Genomic DNA, 12,261 nt, shown 5'->3' on the forward strand with positions numbered 1-12,261 from the left:
TTTGTTACTAGACACTAGAGGACTGTTTTCAACATGCTCCTCGGAAAAGAGCTTGGATAAAGTCTGGATGTGAGGCGCGTACATGCCAGCGCCATTTGTGACATTGCACGTCGTCTGGAGGCCAGTTCTGGTCCGAACTAACACAAGTGTGATGACTTGATGACACTGGAGTACTAAACAAGACATGCATATTCACAGAATTTTGGTTTAATTTAATGAGAAATAAGAATTTATAACAGTGTAAATTAATCTTTATTATGGAACAAAACACGTCAAAAAAAAATCTACTGCCTTCCATACACGACTTCCTCTCAATGTACCATTATAACAGGAGTTGATTGCTCCCTTTTAAAACATAAGCCCCGTCTATAATTTTAAGCCCAACCTTCCCTACTAATCTGCGCTCTTTGTGTCAGCAGCTGGCTTTGATCTAAGTTCAACTGATGTGGCTGCGGCTGCGTGTGCCCATGTGGGCCGCTTTACGTCGCGTCCCTGCCCCACATCGAGAAATTACACGAGAAAATATTTTAATCTCCCGATTCCTTCGGTTTTGATCACCTGATCCTGTTAAGCTGTCGAGAGCGGCGCCTTGAAACTAAAGCAGCTAAATGTACCTCAACCGTGTCATCTGTGCACTGTCACATGTTAGAATGTATTTGGTGTAAATAAGGCCCTCTGAGAAACCCCGTGTTTGTCATTAAGCAGATGAGACTGGAAATGCGAAACGTGTTATAAATATGAGCGGTGGTGCAAGTTTTGACTGAGATCGGGAACAATTCTGATCAGAGAATAAGTGAGCCAGCCCTGACTCGACATGTGGGGATGTCTTATTCACATGTGAGGTTATTAAAGTTCGCTTCCGGGCCTAATATCTGTCTCCTAGGCAGGATTAGATTTGCCTCAAGGTTGGGGTAACGTTCCTGGCTTTCCGCTGCATTGTTGGTAAGTAGCACAGATGTTGAATTTGAGCGTCAGGAGAGATGGTTATTTAGGGAATGATGTATTTTTGCCATAGTTTGTGTTGATCAACTACTGGATTAAGCTACCAACCGCACGATCCACCTTGTATTCTTTATTAAGGCAGCAATTAATTTTTCTCGATGTCTCTCCCTCTTGGCCCCGACTGAATCCACCCCTGAGGGGTGGTGCGACGTGGGTTTGGCCTGTTGCCTGGTTACCCCACGTCAGGATGCTAGCACTAGCATGGTTACTCATCGCAGCCGCGTCACCTTTATCCCACTCGCATTCTCTCTGCTCTCGACGTCCCTCACCCTCCCACCTCCTCCGATCAGATGTCCACGCTGCTGGGAGTTCGTGTGCGCACTGCCGGTCACAGAGAACTAAATGCCCCAGTAAACAGCGGAGCGCCGGCCGCGACTCAAGCTCTGTTAGTCCGCAGCAATGTGCAAAAAATGTCCTCCTGCTTTGACGCACGTCAGAGCCCTCACAGCCTCCTCACCAGAGCGTGTCACAGTGATGGAGATACTGTGCACTCGCCGGCTACGAGGAGAATACATCCCCCATAAAAGGGCTGCTCGGCGCACAAAAACCTCCGCCGCTTATCAACAAGTGATGACAGGCTCTCACAGCGTGCCTCGGTGTCTCTTCCTCGCACACTTTCCATTTTTAAATGGATCTTACGTTTACATCCGTCGTATTATCCCGGTCCTGACTCCCTCTGTCTTTAAACAAGCTGCAGCTTGCCCTCGGCTTTTTAATGGCTCGCAGGCAGTGATCAAAAGCATGTTGTTGTGTTTTATTATTATTGAAAAGTTGCTGGATTAGAGTCTCGCTTGTCATTTGTGACGGCGTAGAAGGTTTATCCTTTTCCTCTAAAACTAGTAAGCAGTGTGGCCCTGGTTACTAGTTTACTAATACGGAATAGAGAGCCCTTTTTGTAGTAAATTTATGTAAAAGCAAAGATATGGGGAATTATGAAGTAATGAACACAGGCTGGTCTGGAAGAACATGTGATGCAGAGCATTCTTCCACCTAACAGTATAATTACCGAATAACGACACGGTCTCTACAGTTAATATACGTAGGCTATACCAGATAATCCGTATAAACATAAAAACATTTCAGGGTGGTCCAGAATCCAGACTTCAACAAGAATGCTCATGCACATAAATCTACCTACATAAAATTGTGTGACCGTCCTCAAAATTCTGTGGTAACTCCAGGATAATATGGAGGTGAGGATACTCCCACACTTCATTTTTTTTTTGGAGGGGGGGTGAAACAGGATGCTGTGTTTCCGTGGCAACCTGGCAGCAGCATAGATGAAATTAGGTCTTTGTGCCTCTCTCTCCTCTTTTTATATGATGCTTGGTTAATAGACTGCCATACGCGCAACTCAGAGTAGATGTTTTCTTCTTTCTGTCCATCTATCATGTTTTTTTTCCCAGTTTATATTCCTGCATGGGTTTGGTTTAAAATCCGAAGCACGTTGGCTACACATCCAAAGAGAGCAGTTAAGAGTTACGATTGCCTTAAACTGTCGTAGAAATGACGGATTGTACCATCAGGTTTTATTTTGGTGAACAGCATGGAAAATTCATTAAGGACTGTAAACAGAGGAAAAACCCTCCAGCTACTGGAAGCTGGAGAGATAGCCACAGCAAAAATCAAATTACACACTTTTTCCTTTTTTTTTTTTTTTTTGTCTTGGACTTGAATGGTCCATTGTGATGGTGCGTAATTCTGGCAAATTAGTTGTTCACCACATAAATAATATAACCAATATATTTGAAATTGTAATGGGAAGAAAACAAATAACCAGTCCAGCTAATAGTTAACTAGCCTGTTTTGTAGAAACCTTTAAATGTAGGATGTTTGTAGCTTCTCCGAGCGTAAAGACCATGTGATTACATGTGGCAGAGCAGCCTTAAAATAACACATTCAAATGTTTTTAACTTCATTACTTCAAATGTGGACAAGAACACATTTCATTTGCAGATCTGTTTCGCCCCTTCGTCAAAACTAATAGCGCATAATGATATCTAGTATGTTAGGTTTTGTTAGGTTTTTTCTCTCACACTTGTTGAAACTCAGTACAAAGGCATAAAACTTTAAATATAAACATAAACTTTTAAATTTTAACAGATAAAATATATCTGTTACACAATTTACCTAAGACTCTTTGATCTGTAAACCCAGTTTCTCTACAGAACTGTTTCCGTAGTCATTGCTGTCGCCACTGCTGGGACTCTCTAGAGCTCTCATTTTTTTTCGGGGATTTTTTCCCATTTGTTTTAGTGCAAAGAAGTTAATAAGAAGAGAATGTTTACATTACAATAAACTATCCTTACAATAAATGGAATTTGTAACATTGTTTTTGGACGGTAAAAACTGCAGGGGACCAAAACGGCCTTTTACTTCTGTTGTTCTGGGCCTCAGTGTTGTGTTCTGTCCACTTCTCCGACTAAAACAGTGGACAAATTAGGACTAACAGCTATTTCAATTGGAAAAACTGCAGTCTTGTCTGTAATTTTCACACTGTGCAAACTGAGCCGCGGGGCCGCACGTTTGACACCTGTGCTCTAGAGGCTCCTTTAATCAACTGCTGCGAGCAGAAAGTGCTCCAGCTCGCTGTGTCCCTTCCTGTTCCCGCGACAGGATGTCCTCGAAGCTCCGGGGTCATTCCCCCTACCGAGTGACACACAGGCCCCAGTGTGACAGTGACCAGGACGCTCGCTGGTGTCACCCTGTTTCTGATCTCACTGACATTGTGGGACCTGTCATGTTGCTGCGGCGGGATATTTATAGACGTGCGCTTTTGTTGTGCGGTCCCACATGATGTGCATCTCCACTGACACAATTACACATTACCATCTCCAGGTCTCTGTGGTGCATCTGTGCAGCATCAAGGGACTGACTCTGAATAAAGCCACTGCCATTAAATATAATTAACGTCTCTTTATGTCTCCGCTGGTTCCTGTGGGTGAGGTATGCACTCGTGTGTAATTGGTCAGTTGGGTTGCATTACGCAGTGTATTTTAATTAAGCATGGCCCGTTGGACACATGTGTCTACTATAAATAAATAAATCAAAATCACACATCTAAAGTGATTCAGCACCAGAGTTGGTCCGGGCATGCTCTGCTGAGAAATGATTCTGCTCCAGCAAAGATGTGCTGGGCCAAATCATTTGTGAGGCCTTCGCGCGGTGATGGACAGAAGAGTGACAACAACACAGTCGCACACGTCATCTGAGCGGCAGGTTGTTGAATTTGTTTACAGCGTAGTAACTCTAATTAGTTATTTGTTTTATGTGTATTAGCTGAAACATGCCCCATAATCAAAATGAAATAGCATTTTAACGGACTAATTTTTTTTTTTTTTTATTAGTAGTGATACAAACTACAGGTTTTAGTACTAAACATTTTTCTCAACATGTCAGATCTACATAGCTGTGTACACATGAATGGCTAATATCTATAAGGCTGTAGCTCATAGTGATAAGGCAGAACAGCTGTTGTTGATGCCACGCAAACTGTCCCCGCATGTGTGCATTTCCAGGAGAGTTATTGCCTTGATCACAGGTTGGGACTCTTTAGATAAGTGCGGGTTGTGTTGCTGCTGCATGCGTAGCAAAGACGTGTAAATACTCATTTAAGTAAAGCCGAATCCTCCAGTCATATATATTATTTTTTTATTACTATTATGTCGTTTAGTTCCCATCAGGCAATGGTGTGTTTATGCTCGCCTGAAACACTCACACAGCACCCCTCCACCTGGCCCTGGCTGATACTGGACAGTATGGTCAATTATAAACTAGACAAGGAAGTAAGTGGTTGCCTAGCAACTGGAACACTGAAGGTAATAAAAAAAAAAAGAAAAAAGAAATCCTGCTCTGGTTTCGGATTTGTACAATAATGGATGCGTCGGTTTTTCCTAGTTTATTTTTACAGGATTTCTAATGTAACTCTATTTTAAAGAAAAGTGAGCAAGGATCTCTTTACATTTCGAATTTACATTAACAACCCAAAACAGCTCATTATAAAATCAGTCGGGATGAGGAGAAGGTGAATCATGTTTTATTATCCTCATCATATTGAAGCTTTTACAGCTTTTTTCCTTTTTTTGGTTCAATAAATCATATAAACAAACTTCTCATAACATCATAAAGGAATTAAGTCATAACTTCATGTTAAATGCTAAGTACATTCAATTTTGTGATAATATTTTAATAACAAGTGTTGCTGCTCTTATCTGGGGAAGTAAAATGCTTCCCTTGAATTGTCATAAAAATGATGGATTCTACTGTCAAGTTATATTTTAGTGAACAGCATGGAAGATTCATTGAACTGTAAACAGAGGAAGTGCAGTGGCAGTAAAATTTAAAGTTGCTAAAATGAAGCAAATATTACTTAAAGTTATACTAGAGTTTTAATTTTGGCAGTGAAATTGCAAGACAATGTAGATAACACGTCATGAATTCAAATGTAAGCGCGGATGCTTTGTATCTGGTCATTGTGTCATGTTAACATGTCGCTATAACAAATTTTCTCAGGTTATATAAAAGAAGACTTTTCGTGAATTCCTTTAATTACGTCTTAATAACCCACATTTGAGACACTCTAATCCCCATTCATATATTTCTTTAAATGTGACAGATTACGCCTGTAAATGAGGAGGAAATAGGAGTGTTAAAAGCAAAGAAACAGAATTTCACGCTTTTACAGGCGACAAATTCATACCACCACTTTGTTATTGTGACGGAAAATGTTCAGACACAGGAAAAGTTGTCAAACCGAGGGGCTGGTCAAGTGACTGATGGCACAGAGGGAGCACGCTGTACCCACCACAAAATCTGGCGTTCCCGTTCTGCTCATTTTGCCTAAAAAAATGAGAAAAATGGTGTCAGTGCACTGGTATTCATCGCACTGTGCGACCTCATGCTCATTTGGCCTCTGCTGGAAGAACTGTTAAAACAATTACATATAATCACACCGATGTGACTGTGTGTTTCAGGTTTACCAAGGCTAGCTGTTAATTGAAATATATTTACTTTGTTTTGTTTGTCCTCCCTGATAAATGCTGTTCAGACAGACAAGAAACCCAAATACATAACTGCTTGAGCTCTCTCTCACGCAGGTCAGTTTCTTTGTACGCAGACTGATTCCCATTTAAAAACTACTGTTGACACCAGATTCTACGGCCTTTGCTGTAATTGAGGGGGTGACTCAGGTTGCAAACATTGCTTCACCGCTGTATTCATTATTTATCCAAGCTTGTGAAGTATTTCATATCTCCAGCTCGTTTGTTGACCGACTGTGAGGATGTTGCCCTCTTGTGGTAGAAAGAGAGTAGAACGACATCTTTCTTCCCATTTTGAAGAACGGTGCTTTACTTGAGTCTTTGTTTTAAAAAAAACAAAAAAAATGTGTGAAAAAAAATCAAAATGCTGCTAATTGCATTGTGGGAAATGCTTGTTTTGGGTACAATCCATAGTAAGGTATCAAACTTTGAATCCACTGCTGCTTTTGAGTATGAGTATTTTCATTTTTTTCATTTTTTTATGAGTATTTTCAGAATTCATCAGAAGGTGCTTGTTTACAAAATCATCAACTTACTTGGGTTCAGTGTTGAAGTGCTTCAGATAACGCGGATGCTTCATAACTGGTCTTTATGTGATTATTATTCTACAATAGTTATGATTATTTACAATATTGAAAGCAGTAAAAGTACTTGTTGGGTTTATGTATCAAATACATTTCTAAACTAACCTCAGAGGAACTAGAGGAAGTGTTTATTGTGATCAAAAATATAAATTACATGTTTCTCACCCGTAAAAACAGCCACAATAACCTTCACCAATAACACAGGACCACCTGCAAGTAAACTGAGAAGCTAAACCTACACGGAATACATGGCTTCTGTGCAGTATGAAGGTTATTGAGACTTTTAGTGAGAAAATTCAATAAAAGTGAGAGGAACTAAATAAAGATTTTGCAAAGGCTGTAAATCCTTAATTAATGACGCATTTACGCCACATGATGGCGGTGTTTGACAGTTTGTCAGTTTGACTTGGTGTGTCGCTTTGGGACACTCCTGATAATCCCCTGCAACTACACCCTAGTACTGAAAATGACTGACTTTAATATGCATTTCCCAGAAACACTTTGTTTCGTTTGTCCTTAATGCTGTGAAACATCAGAGTCAGCTGATGCTCTCTGTGCATGTGCATCCGCTCTTTTTTTGCACCTGTGCCAGATTTTAATGCGGGAAGTACATCCATGAGTAACTTTGGGAGCATATGTTTAGAAACTGTGACGAATATGTTAATTGGCAGAACATGGACAGTTCTCGGTGCAGTTGCTGTTCTCTATATTTACTACAGGACAAAAAAACAACAAACATATCTTCAGAGCAGAAACAATGACAATGGGGTCAAATTAGGCCGGGATGAAGGGAAACACGATGCCGCCTGCAGGGCAGCAAAGCAGTTTAAATCGCTTCCAGGTCAAGAAAAGAGATGATTCTTGAAATAATGTCTGAGTGCATACAGTTGACCTTTAATTAAAGCACATAGTAGTGTGTGAGTAAAGAAAAAAGACCCCGTCAACATGCAGGTGCTTAACAAAGGCTCTTTCTGCCAGGGTGCAGGTGTGTTGCTAATTGGCTGCAGGGCCTCTGTCTATTGTGCATAGTTGGCAAAAAAAAAAAAAAAAAGAAAGAAAAAACAAGCCTGCTGGGTCAATAGCTTACACTTGGTGGAAATAATTCATTTTCCCATTAACCCCTTTAATTTCTAACACCTGTTTGCCGTGATAATCACACAACACGGAGGTTTCAGGTGGGTCGCGGACTGAACACAATGTAGACCAGGGTGTCGGGATGAATGAAAGCTTGAGCTCGGTGGAACTTGAGCTTTTTTGAGCGCGAGGGCGTGAGTTTATACGTGTAGGAGGAGGCTAACACATTTACTGCACTATTGTTGCACCCTAGGGAGATCTCTCCAGACCTCTTCAAGCATGTCCTCCATCCTGTTTCATAAGCATCTGCTCATATATGGGCATCTTCCTTCCTTCTGCCCGGTTGTACTCTGTCTCCGTTTCCTGAACACCCCACGCGCACACACAAACACACACTCCTACTCATGCTGGTTAGCAATGGGAAGAGGCGGGAGTGGCTGTTCCCCGTGCAGGAAGTAATGTGGTTAATACTCATTTGATCACCGGTTCTGATGGCTTCCTTCCATGACCAGCAAAGCCGGCACCGCTTGTGTACATTGCTTTTTTTTTTTTCTTTCTTTCTTTTTTTTTTATTGCTTTTGGCGATTCCATCTGTAACATATGCAAAGGCTGATGAAAATAGCTCATATGTCTGCACATGAAGCTGTTTCTTCCTCACATGCCACACATGCCACGCTTCAAGTTGTTCGTGCAAGCAGACGAAAAAAAGAAAAAAAAAACCTGTTTGATGTGTAACAGACAGGAGTGAATGCGTTCAAGACCTTTTCCTCTCGTGTCCTCTGCAGCTTTCCTCTGTTCCCAGGAACTTGTAAAAATAAACCGTGGGCTAATAGAGATTTACATCCTCGACATAGCATAATTTTGAGAATTCAAATCAGGATTTGTGTGCCCTGGGTGGCCTCCAAATGTGCTGGGTGCATGCAGATGCCACTGGAGATTAGCTGTCCTATCTGCCCAGCTATAACATAGACACATGTTGGCTTTGAAGTAGGACAGACGACTTCTTCTCGTCGTTGCCTCCGGGTGCAGAAAGTACCTCTTAAGTGTGCAGCTGGGGCTCCTGCAGCCACCGGCTTTTACTTTTTTCTTATTTACCTGTAAAATTGTTTACGATGGGAACCATATGCATTAGATTAATACAATAAATGTATTATGCAGTTTATTGGCAACAAAACATCTGCAGCATTTCCTGTAGAATATGCATCTGGGGGAAGAGTGTCCCTCCTTGCACGCATCATTCCTACACACAACTATAGCATGAATTATTAGTGCAGTTTCACATGTGTAATTACCACCCCCCCCCCCCCTCTGTTCTTGTTGCCCCCTTGTGACATATTACCAGCCCACTCAACAACTAGGTCACTGCAGATCCTGTTTCCATGGATCCGGATTTTCACACAACTGCCTGCCAGGCACTGACTTCACCTCTGTCTGTGAGGGGAATTACAAATTTAACTTGTTTGTGTTGTCTGAAACCCTCCAGGCAAGGCGAAAGTTGGTCCGCTTTCTTGCTCCAGACTGAAATAGCAATTACGACGTTCTTGACCATGAAAGGAAGAACGCTATGGACTTGTCTCACTTTTCTTATTGGCAGCCTGACATTGCAGTTAGTTAGTGGAAAGTGTCAATTTTGCGCATTAGTGTATTTGCACGTGTGGAAAAAGTTTAAAGTTGGCATGTTTCTGACTGAAATTCTGAATTTTGTTTGCATGATATCACGTTAAGACCTTCTAAATATCAGGATGTCTGCATTGGCCTTGTAGGTATGTTGCCCTGCTGGCGCTGGTAATTACCCCACAGCAAACAGAGTTGCTAATGTGACTGCAGGCTCTTAAGCTACAAAGGAAGTGTGTCAGCCATGTTTTCCATTTTGTCTGGCTCACGTGTGTCTGCCGGAGCTGATGTGTCCTAACATTAATCAGCTGAGCTGTCTACATGGCCTGCTCTCCTCTGCACAGTAGTGTGCATAAACTGCAACATACATTTTTTTTTTTTACTATATCCCTTATACATGCAGGCTCTGCCATTCTGCACTTTCCCCCTCTTCCAAACTGCTCTGCATTGTGTTTGAAAGTCCTATTTACAGAAACAGTTGTGCGGTGTAGTGTGTTTCTGCCATTGACCTATTTTGCAGGAGACAACTTGACTTGTCACGGCAGGAAAAGAACAAATGTTTAATGACGGCTCATTTCCATTTAAGGGAAGGTCATGCTTTCTGTGCATGCAGTTTCACCGGTATAACTTACTGGGGAACTAAATGGAACTGAGCCATGATGAATACACCTGTGTGTCAAATGTCTGCCCTAACAAACGGCCTGTGTATCTGGAGCGCTTAAGTTATCAGAAATGGCTTCTGCGTTGCAACAGCGCAGCTTCTGTTATAAAGCCCTCTAATCGTGACTGCAGGCCGTTGACAATAAACAGTCCGCGGAGCCTGCTTTATCTGTCCGCGCGCTGTTGTGTCCGTTTTAAGACACCACCCCTGTGCCACGTGTCTGCCAGACAGGAATTCCAGCCACCATGGTCTTTCCTGCAGGAGCCATCCAGGGGAATGTCGGCCTCTAGTTAACAAACATAAGTGTCTGGCAGTTAAGAGAAGAGGAGCAAAAAGCAGTCGGGATGTCACCCTACCCAGCAAAATTGCCCAGCCACTAGATGCATGCCTGGGATTCTTCTCTACAAGCTGCTCTTTCCTCCTTTTGATTTTTTTTTTTTTTTTTTTTCTAAAACGTCTCCCTCCACGTCTCACTCCAACCAGACAGTGGCAAAGGAAATATTTTCCAATCCAGAAATAATTTAATTGCATCGCCTTGTGAGTGTACACTTGGTGGTCTGTGCTGCTGTAAAAATGCCCCTTTGATTGATGTTCATTAGGGGCGAAACAGGGTGGTATGCTGCTCGGCGTTGCAGCTGCGTTCCATTGGAGTTACACTGTTCTGAAAACAAACCGCTCCAAGCGGCCCACACATATTTTCCCTCTGAGATCCTGGCCAGTACTTTGAATGAATGCGGCGTTATAATGCTCCGAAAGTCCATGAGCAAAAAAGGCTCAGTCATCATCTGAACGCACCAGACTAGGTTTCGCCGTCCGTTGTATCGTGCAGGTTGATTGAGGTCATGGAGAGTCTTGCTCCGAAAACTCTCAGGCCGGATCATAAGCGTTCGTCAAACTGCGCATTTTGGGTCTCTGTGACCTCACGGCACATAAATTTTCTCTCTCATGTAAATGATTTACTGCTGCTTGATACCGTGTAATCAAAATGCTCTGTTTAACTTTCATTGTCAAATGACGTCCTACTCGCCATTCCAGGGGAGAAGGTTTTGCGTTGTGTTATGTCTAGACACGGACACAGCGGGTCAGGACACGTGGCCCTTGAGTAACAGAGACACACCAGCTGACATTAAAGTTGTGAAATCCTGCAAATCCAGCGAGTGGATTTGACACTGTGCATGCTGGCTGACGTTTGCGTTATAATAAATCCGAACATAATGTGCAGCATTACTTCTTTGCAAAAGTGCATGCATTTGTCTGCGTTTTAACTCTGTCAGTATCACGAGTTGCCACTCGTATGCTGCAGACACGAGCTTGACATGTGCCTTTGCGCATGAGGGATCACACCACTCAGGACATACGGTGTTTGCTCTTGCACCAGTGTCACAGCCTGATGGAGCCCCTGTGCTGCAGCCTATAGTCAGACTCTCCCCCATTGCGCTTTTATCATTTTTCCCCTGCTGCATTGTGCACAAATGTCACAAATTTGAGGCGTCCTCTTATTTTCATTTCCGTAGGAATGAAAGTGGAAGGACCTTTGCAGTGAGAATGATTAACTTTCCAACAAGGCCCCAAAAGATACCGGGATCATTTTATGGGGCCTTTCGCCGCCTTGTTTACCTATCCAAACTGCACCTTTAAAGCAGGCGCCTGTTTTCGGTGAAAAGGCTCTTCAAACCGACGGTACAGAGCAGACACTCCACTGCTCCACTTGGTGTATAGTGGCTGCATTTAGCAGCTGAAGAGCCTGTGATTTCTCTTAGGAATTGGCACAGAGACAAAAAACAGAGCTAAAAGATTGTGTATTAGACTAACATCCATCAGCTTGACAGTGAAGGCAAGTGATCGTAAATGATAATCCCAAGGATGTGTCAATAAGCAGCTGTTTGCTAATGTTTTTTTTTTTTACCATACTAACTCAGAAGGAAGTTGATATTATAGTTATTACAGTTATTGCAGGTTTGGTTATAAATGATGCAGCCAACTGCAATATTAACATGGTTCTTAGTTTACATTGGAAACATGCTATTTATATTTATTTAGATGCTACTGGGAAGTGCATGCTGTTTTATAATCAGTTTTAAATTTTGCAGTAATTAACTGTTAACTGTAGCTGCACCTCACATTCTTAAAGTGTGAGGTGTCATAAAATGGAAGTTAACTACAAGTGCTTGAGCAAATGAACGTTCTGGGTCTGAAGAATGATTCTGAATTTTATCCACAATCTTCCATGTTTTAGCTTTTTAGCGCCGCCTGAAAGATTTTTTCAGCACAATATTTCTAAACGTTT

This window comes from Mugil cephalus, chromosome 6 (assembly GCF_022458985.1).
Source record: "Mugil cephalus isolate CIBA_MC_2020 chromosome 6, CIBA_Mcephalus_1.1, whole genome shotgun sequence".
Classification (NCBI taxonomy): Eukaryota; Metazoa; Chordata; class Actinopteri; order Mugiliformes; family Mugilidae; genus Mugil; species Mugil cephalus.